Raw genomic sequence first — 21,593 nt, forward strand, 5'->3', positions numbered from 1 at the left:
AATTTCAAAGCAATCAGACATGCGGATTCAGAGAAGAAGATTTATTACCAAAAAGGCCAAAATACCCCCAAAAAACAAATATTCAAATTTCACCACTATTTGAACAAACTTTAGTGAGGTCATCCTAAGTGAACTACATATGAAATTTCAAAGCAATGGGACTTGCGGTTTCAGAGGAGAAGGCATTGTTCATGGACGGACGGACAGACGACGGACGAGGACGGAAAATCAACCTATTTTATAAGCTCCGCGTCGCTGATAGCTGAGCTGAAAAGCTCAGTAGATGACTTACAAGAAGACAGATTTGACGAAAATGCATATAGGTCGCAAAATTGTGATTTTGCGGTACCATGAGAGGATTTGCCGGCACAAACCCTGTATCTAGGCTAATCCCCTGAACCCGGGAAATTTCCGCATTACCGAATTGATGGCTTATGACGCCCCAGAGAGTATACCGATCAAGTAGAACAAAAGATCACAATGTTTATGAATATGACATCACCCACGACATTTGTAGAGCAATCACCGATTGACAGTCAGTTCACACCTCAAGTAAGGTATCTTTTCATATGGAAATGATTTCGAACCTATAGCGTTTGTGCCTGAGAATCTTGGCATGACCCTTCAATACGTGACCGTAACAGCTACTGCACACCTATTTTTTTCTGTTAAAACTCTATTTCGTATTCTAGTTCCACAGGCTTCTGAAAAATACAGGTTTTTTATCTTGTTAGGTGCACATAGGTTGCCCAGCGTTTGCACTTACACATTTTGACGTGATAGCTATCCTGATCAGGCACTGCAAACCCGATTTCACCACGTCTATGAATATTCAGCGTGAACGAAGATGGTAAAATTGCGAAGAATGCGTCGAATCAGGCTGCTTTGAATGGAAACAAATTATTTCCACTTAATCCAAAATTTTACACTTAGCTCTTCTAAGTATTTTTTTTGCACTCCCCTGGTCAGTTCATAATGACTCGATTTTCAGTAGTTTGAGAAGGGCGGAACCTAACGATTTGTCCATTGTCCATTGAGTCAAAACGGACACTAGCAAACTATTAAAGTGCTTGGTATGTTGTAGAATAGCCAAGTCACCCTTTTTGGTCGAAAATCAAAAGAATGCGTTGCGACGCACGATAATTTTGAGTATTTAAGCACCACAGTACCTGAAACCATGGCCATACATAGACGTGCTCACGTATGTCCATACGCTTACATTGTATGCATTATATGTCAGCACAGAGTGTTATGCTTGAGGTTGTGTCGAATGAATGAGTTTCTTGGATGACTACCAAACTGATGTTTTCTCCATAAACGTTTTTTGGACAGGGGTCCCGCATTCACAGGCGCAGAACATTTCAGTAAAGGAACATAATACTAAAACAAATATGGTGAACGGCTTTGTTCGTTTGTAAGGCTAGTGCTCCCGGTCTTAAAGGGAAACCTAAGTCCAGCGACATTGACCGTTTATCCCTTCCAAAATCACCTTGAATAAAATGCAGCTCAAATTTGCAACATAATTGCACGCGCCGACGACTACGGAGCGACGAAAAGACACATTGAAGTAGACGACATTTATGGAAAGGTGCTCGGAATCCCATGGGCGCGAAAGGGCTCATGGGAGAAGCGTGCGTGACGTCATCGGTGATACACGAACGTGTGTGACCGCTTACCAAAGCATTGGAGTCTATGACTGCAGGAGTGCAGTTCTGCACGTTACGACTCTTTAATGCTTAGTAGCATAAAAAATATTAACTGTTGTTCAGTTGAGTGCAAAAATCACTCAAGGAAGAACAAACGGAGTCAGCTTTTATCGTCGTCCCACAGAACTGCTTTTTCGAAGACAGTGGCTAAAGAAAGTCGGGCGAGTTTTAAAATCTCAAAAGATACAAAGTTATGTTCTACTTCTTTCAGGGTGATTGTTTTATAAGGGATTTCGGGATTCTGATACCGATACAAGACGATACTACACAATGCGGTCATCTTGACATGCTGAGTCAGCCTACTATCGCCGGTTTTAACCAGATAAATGTTAATATTGGCGATTTCGGGACTCTAAAATCCGAAGACGAAACTGCACAAAGCGTCGCTCATCTCGACAGCCCGGATCTGCGAAATCGCCCTTATATACCCGATAAATATAGGAAATTTCATGACTATACCTGGTAATATTGATATTACAACAAGATACTGGAATGACTTCTTGCCTATTCTCGACCGCGGAGTGACGTCAGTAGGTGAAACACATACGAGCGAGGTGAATGAGAGATCAGACGATACAGAAGAGCGAATGATACAGAAATTGTGTGGAAAAAAGCAGAACTAAAAGTTATGTCATTTATGTATATTGAAACTTTGAATATTTCTTTGGTGGTTGAAAAATTCGAACTTCCAACGGCGCTATGACGCAAAAATTACGTGAGAATCCACAAGTACCCGGATGGCCCGCGGTCGAGAATGATGCGTCTCGATCGGCACGCCGGGTCTCAGAAATCGCCGATATTATATTTACCCAATAAATATCAATTGCGCCGGGACTCCTTGGCTAATATCGATATCGATACCAGACGATACTAGATTTACGTGCACTCTGTGGTGTCGGTACGCTGGGTCTGCGAAATCACGGATATTTATCCGATAAATATCGGCGACTTTGGACATTAACTCTGATACTAGACGATACTTTGTCAAAATGTGGGTAAATATCCGATGTATATCGGAGATTTCACCACGTGCCTAACAGTTCTGACCACCCGACCACCTCTGTCCGACTCTTATAGCATCCGTGGCCGATAGTCAAGAATACTGTATGTTTTACATTATTAGAATTATTCATGCACGAAATACATTTTTTACATGTAAAGGATTTTTTTCATTAAATTTTCAATGAACTTTCATACAGTACAATCGGAACTTCATCGAGAGGGCCGATCGGATATCACCGTGAGTTGGGGAGCGCTTGCACAAATTACATTCTTTACATGTAATACATTTTTACTTGGCGATCGGGACTTGAACAGAGGACATATCGGACATCATCGAGAGTTTGGCTGGTCTTGTATGAAATACATTCTTTACAACAATATAGACGATACTTTTGTTTTAAATAGCGGGCAAATATCCATTATATCGGAGATTTCATCACTTTGTAGATCTGAGTTCGACACCAACTTCGAAAAAAAGACGACACTATACATTTGTCAAATTGCGAATAAATATTTTCCGATATATATCGAAGATTTCGCAACCTTAAAGATCTGGCCAAGCTCGACTTACGTATCATTCACGACCAAAAATAATTTAAAGCGACTGATAAAGAAAACTCTGTTTTAGAAACGTAGCGCTGAAGGATCGCAGAGTCACTCAGTGTCTCCAATCCAGTTCGGGGTCTGTACAAGCACAGTGACTCCCTCCGCGGAATTATGAACGATGTGTGGAAATGCTTTCCCATTATTACATATCTTGGTTCAAATTAGTATGGTTTGATTTCAGTCGGGGAAAAGTAATACTCGATGTCAGAAATATCGCTGTTCGAACTCTCCAGAATCGTCTTACGAAAGCGCTGAACTGTTCATGGTACTCCTCCAGCTGCAAGCTACAATCGGCTGTATCGCCGATGACGTCACGCACGCTTCTCCCATGAGCCCTTTCGCGCCCATGGGATTCCGAGCTCATTTTCATAAATGTCGTCTACTTCAACTTCTCTTTTCGTCGCGCCGTAGTCGTCAGCGCGTGCAATTATGTTGCAAATTTGAGGGGCATTTTATTCCAGGGTGATTTTGGAAGGGATAAACGGTCAATGTCGCTAGACTTAGGTTTCCCTTTAAGGATTCGCTCCGCCTGCACCCTGGCCCGTACCTCGATCCCAGCTTTGCACTTAGCCGGCGATTATTAACTGAGAAAAAACATAGGGATGGTAACGTTATCGTAAGTGGTAAGCAAGCTTAAGGCCAACGTGTAGGCAGTAATCAAAGACTGTGGTATGCAGTTGGATTAATTAAAAGTTGTTGAGTTAATAATTAGACCAGAAGTGGAGCCCCCTTTTTGTGTACGGTGTCAACGTCGCTTTTAGTTCCCATGGAAACAGCCTTGGGCTCCTTATAGGTTTCATCATATCCATACAGCCGTGCAGCCATGCGTTCGTCCGTCCGTCCGTCGGTTCACGCAGATATCACAGAAAGACTTCATTCTAATCTGATAAAAGCATTACTCCATGTGTAATACATTTGCACGTCAGTTTGTTTTGTAATCGGATATGGCGCCGTGGCTGGGTAGAGTTGACTTTTCAGATCCTCAGATTCAGATCCTCAGATTCCTTAAGATTCAGATCTCAGATCTAAGATCCTATGACTTCAAACGCAGGATTCGGAATTCACATTTTACGACTGTCAAGTTTTGATGTAATATATTGATAAATAAAATATAATTTAGATTTCAAAAGGCTTTAGAAATTTTTTTTTCTATCTTAAATCATGAACTTAAAAACTTCGATCTCAAAATCAGAACATCAGTCGAAGACAGGGTGCACAATGATTCCACTTGTTATGTGATCACGTGTGTAGGCTAGGGGTCAGTGTCAATATACGCCCTCTTTAGTCAATAAATAGAGAAACATACAGCAGCGATCGAACGATCAAGACCGCGACGATCATGGAAATGCCGGCTATCTACTGTCCATATTTTATCATATCGTTCGTAACATTGATGGCAGGGAATATAACGAATCAATGTTGGAGGCCAGTGACCTCGGGCTGGATCAGGAATTAAGGGGTCTGAAGAAGCAAGTTGGCTAATCTGTAATTTTAAGCCCGTGTTCGTTGAAGCTTGCTAAGCAAAAACGTTCATGAAGACAATGTTTTTGTTTTGTTATTATACCTGCGTACCTGCTAAAGTAGTTCACAAATCCAATAAAGCTCTGGATTCTAGCAACATTTGTTGGCTTTGGCATCTCCACAACAGCTCTTATTTTTGCGGTATCTGGCTTAAGGCCTTCATCTGTAATGAGGTGTTCAATGAAGGGAACTTGTTTTAACCTCAGCTTGATTTTCTCTTTGTTAAGTTTCAAGTTTCACTCTCGACATCTCTCTATGAAAGCTCTAAAGTTCTTATCACGATCTGCAATGGCTTCTTCGACTGTGTCTCCTACACCATAGAGAAGTATGTCATCTACTATGGACTTTGTACGTGTCAGACCCTCAATGGCTTGGTCTTGTCTACGCTGAAACTCTTCAGGTGCCGTATAATACTAAAAGGCATGCACAGCCACTGGAACCTAACAAATGGTGTGTTGAAAAATAATCGCAATCATACCAATCCATAATGCCAATAATCCAATGACATTAGGTCAGAATTCGTAAGACAATAGTTGTAAACATAGATACAAAACAGCAGAGAACAGACAGTAAATAGACGGTACACAAACAAAGTCATATTCATGAAGGAAAGATATATGGACCTCAGGCCAAGAAGTGATGTCAGGTGTTTCGAAAGTTGTGAGGTACGAGCTTTTTTCATCAAGCTCCACATGCCAAAATCCATTCTTGGCATCAAGAACGCTGAACACTTTTGCCTTTCCCAAATCTGGCAACATCTCATCTATGGTTTGTAATAGGAAGTGGCTTCTCTTTAAGGCTTTGTTCAAATCTCTTGGATCAATGCAGATCCTCATTTCTCCGACTAAAGAACTGTCTCTAAACTTGATACCCATGGGATTGGTTTGCTAACTGGGCCTATGATCTCCATTCAGTCTATCTGTCAAGCTTATCTTTCAACTGGAACCTTTCTTGGCGGATGAACAACTTGTGAGACATTGGGTCCACTTCCAGGTGGTACTGCCCTCCAAGGAAACCTGTGCCTTCAAACACATCAGGATACTCCTTGACAAGTCGTTCTGTAGTGATTGGCTTTGTGCTATCCTTTTTGACGAGTGGCTGACTTGACTGAACGAGCAGTGTCTGGTTATGCTGGACCTTTACTAATCCTATCTGCTGTATGGCTTTGCTGCCAAGCAATGGGGTGTAAGCATCGTCCTCAACAACTGCAAACTCTGCTATAAACTTCTTGCCATTCTTTGGGTTCACCGTCTTCACTTTGGTCTGTCCCCAAGGCTTTAAAGTTGTCTTGTTGTACATTGTGAGAAGTCGGCTCGACTCTGTCAATTTGAAGTCATGCAAATTATCAATCTTGGTAACCGGGGTAATGATTCAAGTTGCACCTAAATCTAGCTGGAATTTCACTGGCTGATTATCAATGAGCATAGTTGCATAAATCTGCTTTTAAAAAGGGCTTTCATCACACTGTTGACTTGTACCTCTTCTGGTGATAGTGTTACTAACTGTATTAATTTTCTTCATAATCTTCCTGGCTACTATCATGTATAGTGTGCACTTTTCTCTGTTTCCTCTGCATGCACTGCGATGCAAAATGGTTTGCCTTTTTGCAGTTATGACACTGCTGGCCATATGCAGGGCATTTCTCTTTATCTTTTCCGTGATGTTTGCCACAATACTTGCATGCTCTGCCTTGCACTGGCTTCTTGCTGGTTTCTTGTGCATTTGCCCACTTCTATTTCACTGCATTGACTTCTGTTGGAACCTCTATAGTCTATATGCTTTCCTTTGACAGTTCTGCTGCACGGCATATTTGTAGACACTTTTCAAGATCAAGGTCAGCTTATCGTAACAGCCTTTCTCTAAAACTTGAGTCATTGATCCCTCAAAAAAGCCTATCTTTGATGAGAGACTCTTGTAGTGAACCAAAATTGCATGTTGCTGCTACGGTATTTTAATCTGTGACATACTTGTCCAAATTCTCATTGGCTTCTTGCCTTCACTGAAACATTTGTAACATTCTACAGTTTCATTCTTCTTTGGTTACAGTAATTTTCAAATGCTTTGACAAGAAGGTATAGAAACAGCTTATTTTTTTTAATTTGGCTTTATTTAATGAGGGTAGCCTTGTAAACTCTAGAGATATGAAGCTTATTTTGGGAGCTAGCTCTGGTCACACGGCTATGAAACTGATTGACACATTGAAACGTTTCCGCTATATATAATGGGGCTATACCTTTCATGGATTTAAAAACTAAACACATGTTTTTGTATAAAATTCTATCAGGTAAAGGCATAATATATAATGATCTAAAAGTCCATTGGTCGGATAATTATACTTAGTGCCAATTATAATACGCACGCACATTTCTGACTTTCTTCTTTGCCAGCCATGGTTAGATCAACGTATAGTGATAGTTCTTCTTTCCAGCTTTTCCACACCACTGCCAAATTTTTGGTGTGGAAATCAAGCATCTGTAGCGCTTTGATGTGTTCAATGGTACACAACTGTCTGCTGCAATTGTATAGTCTACTCAGAGATACTAACAGATTCAGAGTGCGACGGGTGGTGGGGGCTGCTCTATGTGACACTTGGGCACCCTTACTTATGCACCAACAACTCGATGCATTTGGTTTTAGAGTGATATGAAGCTATTTATCGACTTCCACACCCGTAGTTTGCACTGCAACTGCAAGGACTTTCAAGCCCGTCTTTAGTGGTATTTTACGGTTCTTAGTAAAGTGATTTATTTACTCATGTTTTCAAAGCTTGCTACCATAGGCTGTTCTTATCAGGCAACGCTACATGTGGAGACAATGTCAAAAGCGCTCGATCGTCGACGTTCACTGAGAAGAGTGTTTGTCGCTCCAGAAACTGTTTCTTCAGTTGGTGGGACGTTTCACTACTCCTGACACCATGTTACGTGTTTTATCTATATTCTTGGTCACATATACATGACAAAGTCAGTTTCTAACTTTGAACAACACGTTTGAACTCATACAGTCAGCATGTGGTCAGCTATAGTAGCTCGACTATACGCACGAGCAAATGCAAATCAAAAAATGCAAATGATCAGGTCAGAGTTCAAGAGTCCAATATTAGCTCCACTTTTAGCTTATATTGTTACAACTTTGACACGCAGTACAATAACTTTTGGTGTTACTGGAAGCTATTTCACCTTTGACCACAAAAAACCACTACTTCAACGTTGGGAAAAGAAGTGTAAATTTTACATTTTCTACAAATATATTATGCTTCTTGGCATTTAGTAGTAACACATTAAATAATGGTCAGTCCAAAACCTGTGAATTCGAGTGAAATTATGCTGCTTACTTACAATACTTACAATTATACCATGATGTACAATTTCTGTATCGTACGCGTTGGTATTGTCCTCGATCTACGCGTCACGGACAATACCTCTGCTGCATGATGTACTCGGACATAAATCCTGGTGCACATTATTTATAATAGCGCCTTACTGTATGGTTCCTCGAGGACGCTCTTGTGTGTGCTCTGACATTCTCGCGCTCGGCAGTCCCCGTCCGATATGGTGCAGTTTGTAGCATAAATCTTTTTTACAACATGGCTTTCTTCACTTATGAATGGTCCCTCCACTGACAGCGGTTGTTGTATAGGTGAAACAGACCTCAGTACGCCTGCAAACTCTTAGATGATGCTGGATTTGATACATGGCATATGATGAAGTTAAGTGGCCATGTAAACCAGGCAAGGGTGATCTACTCACTCGAACCAGCCATCAACGGGCCAACGATGGCAGCAACAATGGTAGCGTCTGCGGAAATGACTCCGGACACATTCAAAGTCTCAGTTCAAGGTCAACTACGACCAACAATCTTGACGACCATAGGCTCACTTTGATATAATATCTCAGCTACTTAGTACTGATGCTCCGACTGTTATCGGCGAGAACTTTCATTCATCGGTTTTTCTCCTCGTCTGTTGTTTTATCTTGTTCTACACTGTACCTTTCAATCATCCGTTTATGTCGTTTTCTCGTTCCCCAATGTATAGTAGTTCTTCTCAAGAAGCCAACGAAAATTAAATTTATAGACGCAATTATTAATAAAACTTAAACATTTGAATAACATTATTGAGCTCTATTAGTATGGTTCAATGTTGTACTAGTAGCGACATACTCTGATCATATCGATCAGTTAATACCATGCAGCTCGATGCAATAGATATTGATGTCGATGCATTGACATTACGTTTTCTAGCATTTTCTAGCATTTTAATTGTTTCAGCTTTTTGAATTACACGATATCAGCCTAGCAAGTTGCGAGTAATTACTCGCATTTGCGCCTAAAATTTGCGGTAATGCGAGTGAAAATATGAAAACGCTCGCATTTAGCGTGTGGAATTAAAAATACGCTCGCATTCAGCGAGTGAAACAACAAGAATGGTCGCATTCAGTGAGTAAACTGTGAGCCATACCGGTAGATGCGGCCAATCTTTAGGGCATTGTTTTGGCTGCTCTTGTAATCTGATAGCGATCAACTGTCTTTCACTTCAAATGTACCAAAAACTTGACTCGCCTTGGATTTTATTTTACTTTGATTGACATTTCCTTTATTTTTTTCTGATACATTTTTGGTCGGCAAATCTCTGTGTTGACGACGTCATAAGCTTCTTTTTTCTTTTCATTGGGCAATTTGTTTGACAGACAAGTCCATTGACATATCGTGTCTAATTACGCCATTGCCGGGACGACTGTGTTTTGCCGACTCTTTTTTTGCATTGGTTTATTTGGCCGTGGAGGTGGTACTCCCATCTGACAGAAAAAAAAGAACATATATCCACATGTGGTGGTGTCGTTATGGCTCATTAATAGGTACATGTTCTTGGGAGCACGACAACTTTTCATGAAACTACGACCCAATATTCTGAAGTATTTCAAACACTGGTGATACAAGCTGCCACATCATGAGCAAGAAACAAATTACAGACTTTTTTCGACCGACTGAGATGCGGGCTGAAGTTTCAAGTTCAACACTTGATGATCAGCCAGGCGACACATCAGCACGTACGGGTTCTACTGAGGTGACCACGCCTAAATTGCACAAGGAAGATGGCGGTGGTGCATCAGTGATCATTAAAAGTCAAGCACGCCCAGATTGGAAAGTCGAAAGACAGTAAACTTGTGCGATGGCATGAACAATTTGAACGGCTTGATGAAGATATGAGTGACGAAAGTTAACATCTTCACTGTTGGAATATTTATCGCGTGTGGTGTCGATGGTGTCGAGCGGCAAAAGAGAAGTCGGAATACTGAAGTGAAGTGGGTAAACTGGTCGAGAAAAAAAGAGAGTTTGATTGAACACACAAGGTCCTTCAAACACATTTGTGCGAGAGACACGTCTTCGCTCAGTCTGTTGAAGCTAGTCCTCTGGCAAAAGCCTTCCGAAGCAACAAGCCTGATAGTAATGACTCTACACTGAAAATCAAAATGAACATCGCCTATCTGATCGCTAAACATGAAATGCCGTTCTCTGTATTTCCCAGTTTATTGCTCCTACACAGAAAAAACGGAGTCGATATCAACCAACCTATGACAATACACATAAGTGTGCTGAAATCATCGGTATGATTGCGGACAAATTGAAAAAGGAATTATCAGACTGTGATCGTGATTCTAATTATATTTCCATTCTCATCGATGACGATACTGATAGAGCTATGCAGGAGTGTGAAATAGTCTACTTGCGCCATGTTGACAAACAAGTGGAAAACCAAAAGCAAATCTCATCGACAGAAAGAACTCGAACAACACACGCTGCAGGCGTGGTAAGTGTGGCGAAATCCCTCTGCAATAAAATAGACAACAACTGGAGGGCGAAGATTGTCGGATTTGGCGCAGATGGAGCATCAGTAAATCTCGGTAAAAATTGCAGCGTGTTCACAATGCTCACAGATGAAGTAAGTTACATCGTGTCCTTTCGTTGTATGCCTCATTGGCTGGAACTTGTCATGCTTGCCGTACAGAAAAGCATATCGATGGTGAAAAATGTTCACCATGTTTTGAATATGGTTTGGAAGACGTAACACTACTCTCCAAAGAGTCACAGAGAGCTCGCATCGCTCGCTTCTGAATTGGGAGTTGATGTTTACACTTCAGAGTCCGTGTTGGGAACAAGATGGGCTCGCACATGGAAAGAGCACTGCGTATATTTCTGTCATCAAAGCACAGGGCAAAAACAGTCCATCAACATTCGGCCAGTATGCAGCGGTTTTAGCACATGCCGAACACCTCGCCGCCACTACCCGAAATTCTGATATCAAAGGTCGAGCAAGTGAAGTTGTTCGCGAAATGACAAAAGTGGAATTTGCCGCCTTTTGCCATTCCCTTTTGGATTTATTCGGACAGATAGCATCGCTGAGCCGGCTTTTACAAGCAAAGGAAGTTATTCTCCCTCAAGCCATCCATGGAGTGAGTTCATATATCGCGACCGTGGAGTCCATGAAAACAGAGAATGTACAAAATGGTGCAATTGATCAGTTTCTCACCAGTACATGCTTGAACACTGAGCAGAGAGAGAATACGGACGACTGCGAGTGTGACAGCGAAAATGATGATGAGTCGGAAGAAATCACTTATCAAGACGTGCAGTTAAAGGTCAAAACTGCAGAAGGCAATCGACGAAACGTGTGATACAACTGTTGCAGAACTGAAGCGAAGGTTTCAGAATTTGTTGGGTAGAGTAAATCCACAAGGAGCAGCTAAAGCAGTGGCATGTTTTTCAGTGCTTTTAAATCATGATGCATGGCCTGACACAGTGGAAAGTCTAATGGTGTATGGTCAACAAGAATTGGCTTTCCTTCTGGAATGATTTGGTACAATACTTGATAGAAATGGTTGTATTGTTGATGTGGCAGGTGAATGGCGACAACTAAAGCTCTTGGTCTTCAATCAGTTTTTGGATAAATCACACATGGCATTGTGGAGTCTGATGTTGACAAAAGAACCATACTGCACAATTTTCAGAATATACTACATTTGGTAGAGATAATGACAGCACTATCCATTTTTACTGCCCAGTGTGAAAGAGGGTTCTATGCACAAAGACGAATCAAGACAGAAGCCCGCACTAGACTTCATCCAGAAACTGTGGGAGACTAAGTGATACGTATCAGCTTGGAAGGTCCTGATGTCACTGAATTTGACCCGACTGTTTATGCAGAGTCTTGGTGAAATGAATCTATGAGGGCAAGGCGGCCAAATGAAAAACAGTCGTGGTCTCAGAATATTGTCTGTGTTGATGATACTGCAGATATGGAAAATGGAGATCTGAATAATTTACAGTAGTGTGAATGCATGAATAGTAATTCTGGACATGAACTCATGGAAGCTGAACTGTTGAAGTTTTCTGACTGTTGTTTGAACTATGAACAAGATTCAGATAATCTTGATTAAGATGTCTACGCGGTAAATACAAGCTACTGGTATATTGTGTATATTCACAATAATGTTGTTTATTGAAGTAAAAGATTATCAAAGGCACAACAGGTTTATAATTGCTTCTTTATTTTGAACTTTAGGAGCATTTTGCTCCTACACTTTGAGATTTAGGAGCATTTGGCTCCTGAATTTTAAAATTTGGTAACATTCCTCCTTTGCAATGAAGTTAACTTCCTAGGCTGGATATTGAAAGTTGAAGTTGAAGTTTGATATTTACGTCAGGGATGCAATTTCTTTTCATTTCCTTAGAAAATACATCGTCACTGGGCCTAAGCTTTTGTCTAGGTTGACAGTTATTGCATTGATGACACTAAAAGGCCACATTTGTTAAATGGATCTTAAAGATCATCCTTGCATCCTAGCATTTTTCAAACAAAGTTTTATCAAAGAGTTATGCCACTGTACCAAAGATAAGACCTCTAGCTCTATTGGCGGCCAAGAATTACAAATGCACATAAACAATAAGGTAAAGATGTGATATCATAAGTCTAACATCCTACAAAATATAAAGGGTGTAGCACTTGTGGTTACTGAGTTATGAGCATATATGTCTATTCGAGGTTGAAGGTCATCGAGGTCACGTTAGACTTTGCCAAAAAAAATTGTATCCCATAGTTATCCCTATATACCACCATCCGGACTTCTAGCACTATTGTCCTTGCATAGAATCAGATATGCGCATAATTAATAAGGTATCAGATGTAGCGCTATAAAGTTTTCCATCATGCTAAATATGAAGGATTTGGCACTTGTGGTTACTGAGATAGGGCATATACGTATATATGAGATCGAAGGTCATTAAGGTCAGATAACATTTTGTCAAAAAACTTGTTTTGCTGAGTAATCACTACATACCAAAAATCAGACTTCTAGCTTTATTGGTAGGCTGAGAATTAGATATGTGCATAATTAATGAGGTAAAGAAATGTCATATCATAAGGTCTCCCACAATATCAAATATGAAGGGTGTAGCACTTTGGTTACTGAGGTCAGAGGTCATCGAGGTTACATGATATTTTGTCAAAAAAGATTCACTGACGAGTTATCCCTATATCCAAAAAATCAGGCCTCTAACTCTACTGGTTAGCCCAGAATTAGATATGTGCATATTATTGAGGTGAGGAAGTTGTTGGTCATGTGGCATTATGTCAAAAAACTTTGTCCACTTATTTATCCCTTTATACCAAAAATTAGACCTCTTGCTCTATCATGTACTCCAGAACTACATATGTGCCTATTTAAGGGGCCTATGAGATGCCCATACAATCTAACGTAAAATCACTCTTTGGGTCTTGAAGTTTGCTAACGTCACTGCCTTGCATTGGCTATCGCCCCCTTTGTCCTGATAAAAGGCAAATAATAATTACGGGTGGGCGTGTACCCCTAGCCCAACTCGTTCGACTTTTTCCGGCTTTTGGAGTTACGCCGATGACTTATCTTAATAAGGGCATACAGTCTTTCACACCTTCGCAAATATCATGTTCGTGAAAGTGTGAAGCAAGGGCTTCCTTTACTCAGAACGTACACCCAGCGCATGGCGCATGAGAGAACACAGTTAGCTTAGTGCCTAAATGTCTTAGTTTGCAATAGTGACATGGTCTTTCCACGAGATCACCAACGGTCACATGTTGTGTCTGGCCGATCGCCGCGCCAATCGAGTAAATTAAAATGACTTGTCAGGCTATCTGATTATGTGTACTATGTTTACGTGCCTAATATGAGAAATAAACATTACAAAAAGGATGACAGTCGATTTCACATCCTCATTCATAGGGAAACACTTGTGCGGCAGGAAGCTTCCCGTATCTAAACAATCGTAAAGGCAACATTTCAAAATGGCGACCCGACAATGCGGCGACAAGCTTTCTTTCGGTTTTTTTTATTCACAACATGTACAAAATAGGCCTAGCACATCACTTTTTGCAGGATTCGTTTGCTCTGAAAATGCCTTGCGGCTTGGGCCCCTATTGGTTTTACTGGAGTTCAATATCCTTCTACCTCCTCTTCTTCTTCCGTCACTTTTCTTGATCTCAGAAACCGCTCAACATAAACTTCTCAAACTTGCAAGATCAATAGTTACTTAAGAGTACTAGTGCACATCATCCTTAAAATTTTGATTGGTCACGTGACCCGGCAGCCATATTGGATTTTCCAAAACTTTAAAATGGCTTTTCCTGCTGACCTAGGGGTCTATTTAGTTTGATTTTTTTATGCAGGAAGCATGACCTAAGATCTCAAGAATTGGAAATAAAATTGCATGCGGTCACGTGACCCTTGGCCACTATATTGTATTTTCAAAAAATACCATTTTAATCTTTAAAAATATCCTTCTCAAGAACCAACGCACCAATTGAAATGAAATTTTACTCGTATGATATTAAGTGTGATCTGTTACAAGTTGGTGAAAGGCGTGCATGCGTGCGGTCATGTGATTTCGGCCGCCATATTGGATTTTCGAAAAATACCCATTTAATCTTCAAAAATCTCCTCCTCTAGAACCAACACACCGATTAAGCTGAAATATTACTCGTGTTTCCTTATCGTGATCTCTTTCAAGTTTGCAAAAGAAAATTGGATCGGTCACGTGATTTGGCTGCCATATTGGATTTTCGAAAATACCAATTTAATCTTCAAAAATCTTCTTCTCAAGAACCACACGCTGATTGAACTGAAATTTTACAGGTATCGTCCTAAGTATGATCTTTTATAAGTTTGCAAAAGACATTAAAATCGGTCATGTGGTTTTGCCACAATCGTGGATTTTTACGAAACTCGCAATTTAATCTTTCAAATCTTCTTCACCAGAACCAACACACTGATGAAACTGAAAATTTACTCTTATCATCTTAAGTTTGATCTCTTTCAAGATTAAGAAAGGTATTTTGATTGGTCATGTGGTGGGGGTGGCTGCCATCTTTGATTTTGCATACAGCAGGAAAGTGCCAGTGAAATGTACAGTAACTATAAGATGATATAAAGGAAAATGAGGGCAACTCCTCACATGCTCTACCAAGATTGTTTAATATTACGATATGGTGAATAAAAGGATCATTGCATATATTTTGTGTGGAATACATGGCGAGACACTGAAGAATCGATAGTGCTTTGACCCTAGTCATGTGATCTTGGTCCCCGGTAAACTGGTTTGTTGATTGAGTGATTCGTCTTAATGGTGTTTCGGAACCAAAAGTGGGGTTCCTTCATCAGTCGCTCTCTTGTTTTGTATCCTTTTCGCTTGGTTGTGTGATGAAGTCATCTTCCCTCAAAGTGGAGAAGCCAGATTCGTTATTGAGAGAGTTAGCCACTATTGACTGACTCTAAAGTGAGCGATCCGGTGTGTGGTGTCATATTATAATTAACATGACCCAGCATCGACCTATATTTTGAGCGTTGCTAGTGCTCGTTATGTTAACGGTAAATGTTGTACTAATCTGACAACAATTAGATTGTTTTAGGCATTTAAATCGATTATCCGAACTATTGGTTTTGTGTCAATTTTTCATGGACTTTGTAATAGATTTCGGGTCGATATTGGTGGCTGCTTTCCGTTTTTGAAAACATGTTGCGAAAGGCTGTTTGGAGAAATAAATCTTATTTCTCTGTGTTTTGCCATTCCCAGGTTTCATGGTTTCTTTAACAATATTTTCTGTAGATGGCCTTTGAATTTGTTTGGTCCCCGGTTCACCGGGGACCAAGATCACATGACTAGGGTCAAAGCAATATCGATTCACCGGTGTCTCATCATGCATTCCGCACAAATAAATGCAATGATCCTTTTATTCACCATATCGTACTATTAAACAATCTTGGTAGACCCGATGTTTTGAGTTGCCCTCATTTTCCTTTATATTTTCCCACCATCTTGGATTTTTATGAAATTGCAATTCAATCTTTAAAAATCTTCTTCATAAGAACCAACACACTGATGAAACTGAAAATTTACTCTTATCATCTTAAGTTTGATCTCTTTCAAGTTTATGAAAGTCATTCTGATTGGTCACGTGGTTTGGCCGCCATCTAGGATTTTGCATACAGCATGAAATTGCCAGTGAAATGTACAGTAACTATGAGATGATGATCGAAATCCTTCTTTTCCCAGCTCAAATTTTGCACATTGTAAAATCAGTACAAGATAAAAACCATGGTATCCGCTTGGCCCCGCCAACGCTGCTGGCAGCTTTAATTAGGAGACAAAGCCCTATTTAGCTTGTCCCCTTTTATATTTACTAAGGATCACTTCTTCTTCTTCCGTAAATTCTTTGTAAAGCTAGATCTCCAAAACCGTTGTGTGCAGCCTTTTCAAACTTGCAGGGCTTATTAGGCATATAGAGTACTGGTACATCTGACCCTTCATATTTTGATAGGTCACATTACCTGACTGTTATTAATTATCAGGGGCCAAAGCCGGTCCCCTATTATTCTTCTTCTTAGGGACCGAACGTCCTCATGGGCGAGGCCCCTACTGTTATTGCTGGAGTTCTATTATGTTCTTCTTCTTCTTTTGCCGTTTTTTTTTCCTTCTTAATCTCAGAAACTGCTCAATGAAATCTTTTCAAACTTGGTACAATGTTTAAGGTCAATGAGAGGTAGTGCATATTAGTCTTGAATTTTTAATTAGTCATGTGACCTGGCTACAATTTTCAATGAAACTATTGTATTCCATCTAATTTGCATAAAATTTGACCGATCCAAAATCTTTTCACAAACTTTATAGGCCATACTACCTAGATGCTATATACCAAATATTAAGGAAATTGACCTGGCAGTTTTCGAGAAGAAGATATTTTTAAAATATACAGCTAAGCTATACAAGTGGCTTATTCTGGCCTATGTAAGAGTCCAGGGGTTCTTGTTGCTACTGAATTATGACCAACAGTGCAAGCAATATATCATTATTGGTTCTCTATGATTGTGTCATATGAATGACATCTGTTATTTACCAAGGCGACTCTTTCGGGGATTTGAAACAATACAGTCAACTGCCTTGGCTCCCCAAGCAGTATTGATCAGGTACCACCACATCTGAGTCATACATACACATTTATAAACACACACATATGTATGTATGTACACACACACACCGCCGTTGTTTTCATGTTTCATATATATATATATATATATATATATATATATATATATATATATATATATATATATATATATATATATATATATATATATATATTTAAATAAACATATGTACATACATACATACATACATACATACATACATACATACATACATACATACATACATACATACATACATACATACATACAGACATACATACATACATACAGACATACATACATACATACATTCTTTTGCTTCCACAGAGAACATTTAATGCAATCTGAATCAGAGTTACCTGAAAAGATCCAATTTTTAAAAAAATGAGGCGATGAAAACAAGAAAGAAATATATGTAAAAGAAAGAAATATATGTAAAACAATAAACTAAACTACAACTCACACAAAATAAGAAAATAATTCACCAATTAATGTGTTTATTCAAGTCTAGAGTCTTCGACATTTCTGCTCTTTTGCTTTTTTTCTGCTATGCTTTTCTATGGGAAGGACCTTAAAGGCCCTCTCTAGTGGCAGCATTCGGAAATGTTTTGAATGTTAGTTGCGTTGTTTTTATCTAACCTTAATTCACGGCCATAACTACTGTGTAATGTCAATTAAATGATTTCGGATATTTATGCTGATATTATTCAAAATGTTCATCAAATTTGTGAAACTTGGTACAGATGTTGAGCTTACATTGCTTTAACAGTTTAAACAGACGTTTATTAGTTTCATGTTAATTCATTTTTATCTTGCTTTTAACGGACTTTCCTAATTAGAGTGATATGTCCAGATATAATGCATACAACTTGATGAAATGTGTACAGATATTGATCTCTCAGTACTGTAATACTGTGTGAATACACTGAGAATTATCATGTCAATTAATTGTCATAATTAGTGTGACGTGTCTAGAAAAACTGCATAAAATTTGATGCGATATGGTACGATTGTTGATCTTTAAGTAGCGTAAAGGCGTGTTAAGCTATGTACAAGCATCATGTCAATTTACTACTGATTTGCATATGCAATGAATATTCGTAATTAGGCTGATATGTCAAGATATGGTTTCGCTGCATTTTATGAAACTTGGTACAGATGATGAGCTCACATTGCGTTAACTGTGAATAATAACATTTAGTCCAGGGTCAATTGTCATTCCGTGTGTTTTTAATGAAGATTTTTGCCAACCTAGCTCATCGATTTACTTAATGGCCAAGATTTTCAAAAACATTGTTGGCATTTTTTCTGACAACTCTGAAGGTCATTACAAGGTCATTTTCTTAAAATCAACAAAAATCAGTTATTCTTAGCTATAAAAAGATTTTTTATGCCCAGTTTGCAGCAAAATTAGTTTTGGGAACATACATTTTGTTATGGATTATTCCTTACAATAATTAACATTTAGGTTTGTTGAAAAAATGGCTATTGCATAAAGAATATATTATTATTATTATTATTTAATTCTTAACAAACGCACTACACATACGTCTCAGTGCATTGTACATACCATAAAGGACAAAATAATAGACAAAGTTATCAAATAGTAAAACAACTCGGAATTGACTTAAAAATGAAATGATGAATTAAAATTTAAAAATGAGATAAAATATAGTGTCCAGTTAAAACCGATTCCAAAAGAATAAAATATAGAATTGAGTAGTCCCTGTAAAAACATAAATGGACCTATGAATAGTACTTAGTAAAAAGATGTGTCTTTAAACCACGTTTAAAACAGTCAATAGTTTGAGCAGTACGAATTTCATGCGGCAAAGAATTCCATAAATCAGGTGCACACACAGAAAAGGCTCTTTGACCGTACGCTTTATTAAACTTCCCTCGTGGTGGCACTAACCGTACGGAGTTCGATGATCGCAGGTCTCTGGATGGGACATACAATTCGGTCAGTTCTTTCAAGTAAAGTGGTGCGATTCCATGAACAACTTTAAAGGTAAGTAGCAAAACTTGAAATATAATGCGAGCCTCTATTGGAAGCCAATGCAGATCAGTTAAAATGGAGTGATGTGACAAAATCTACGTGTACGGCTAACGAGGCGAGCTGCAGCGTTTTGGACTGATTGGAGACGTGCAAGTTGATCTTTGTGGACACCATAGAGGAGACTATTACAATAGTCCAATCGGGAAGTGACAAACGCGTGGATTAATTTCTCTGTGGTTGCTTTATCCAGTAAATTACGTATCTTGCTTATCCTAGATAATGAAAAATAACCATTCCTGCAGATCTGACTTATATGATTTGACATGGAGCCATCACTGGTGAGAGAAACACCTAAATTCCGAACGGAGAGAGAAGGAATGATGTTGATTTCACCTACTCTCAGGCTGGTCAGTGGTACAGTATCTGATTTAAGGCGCGATGAGAAGTGGACGACCTCTGTCTTATTATCGTTGAGAACTAGCAAGTTACATTTCATCCATCCGCGAATTTCGTCGACACATGTCTCAGCATTGACTTTCACGTCATTTGGATTATCACAGACAACACAGATTTGCGTATCATCCGCATACATCATATAATCAAGATCGTGAGCAATAATTACATCTTCTAGTGGAGCCGTGTACAAGGTAAAGAGGATTGGTCCTAACACTGAACCTTGTGGGACACCAAACTTCATGAATGAATTCGACGATGTTGAAGAGCCCACCTTGACGTGTTGATTACGATTTAACAAATACGACCGGAACCAAGACAAAGCTTTGCCAGTAATGCCAAAACGATATTCAAGTCTATGTAGAAGCACCTCGTGATCGATGGTGTCAAACGCGGCAGATAGAGCTAGCATGGTGAGCAGAACATCCTTTTTCTCATTCAGGGCCAGCATGATGTCATTGTGGACACTCACAAGAGCAGTCTCAGTACTGTGGTAAGCACGATATGCGCTTTGACATTTGGTAAACAAATTAAATTTGCTTAGATGAATGTTTAATTGCGAAGCTACAATCCGCTCAAGGATTTTCGATAAAAATGACAAATTTGAAACGGTCTGTAATTTTTAAGGATGTTCTTGTCCAGATCAGGTTTCTTAAGCAGTGGTCTGATGATGGCCGATTTGAAATGACTGGGAACTATGCCGGTAGAAAGTGACGCATTAAACAAAATGGCCAAGAAAGGTGCGAAAGCATTGATATGATCTTTGATACAGCTTGCCGGCAGTGGGTCAAGGTCGCATGTTTTTGAAGACGCTTGCTTAACCAACGATGTTACTTCATCTGTTGTAACAGAATCAAAGTTAGTAAATGTGTGGATTGGTCGGATGTCATCACGATCAATGCAAGGAGTTTGAGTGCCAAGGCCCTCACGAAGTTTCAATACCTTACTATCGAAGAAGTCGAGGAATTTTGTAGGAATTTCTGTCACGGGAATGTTACTTGGAAGGACGTTAGAATTGGTTGTTCTAGTGTCAGACAACTCAGCAATGATCTTATACAATCTCTTGGTGTCAGCCTCTTGTATTCGATTTCCGATGATAGCTCGCTTTAATCTCATCACAACGACGGAAGTATTCATATCGCTTTGCAGTGAATATTTGAGAATCGATTTCGAGTTTTGTGCGGCGCCATTTTCTCTCTAACTGTCGCAGCTGTTGTCTTAATGGCAAAAGATCTTCAGAAAACCATGGGACGCGTCTCTTCTCAATCATGACTTTTTCAGAGACTGGGCAACACTATCCAAAACATCTGTGACACCATCATGGAAAAATTCAGAGAGGCTTTCATCACCGACATTTCGTGGGTAGTTTGCAAGTTTTGTCACAACCTTGTCTTGGAAATCTTCGCCATTGATGGACCGAAAGTTCCGTCGCGTGATTGTGGTCTTTTGGTTTGGTGGTCGCTGTACATTTAAATCAAATTGCACGATGCCATGATCGGAGTTCATGAAGTGTTCAACAGTAACTGAATGTAAAAACTGGTCTGTTGTACGTGTTATGAGTAGATCCAGGGTGTGGCCCATGGCATGAGTAGAGTGTTGAACGTGTTGTTGTAATCCCATCGACTGTAACAGGTTTGATAACTTTACTGTATCAGGTGAGGTCGCATCTTCGAAGTGAATATTAAAGTCCCCTGCTATTATGAGATGACCAGGCGAAGGTATGGCAGTTTCAAGTAAAGTGGAGAACTCCGTGATGAAATCATTTATAGTTGCCTTGTTTTTCGACGATTTAGGAGGTCGGTAGATGGCGATAATATG

This window comes from Ptychodera flava, chromosome 13 (genome assembly GCF_041260155.1).
Source record: "Ptychodera flava strain L36383 chromosome 13, AS_Pfla_20210202, whole genome shotgun sequence".
NCBI lineage: Eukaryota > Metazoa > Hemichordata > Enteropneusta > Ptychoderidae > Ptychodera > Ptychodera flava.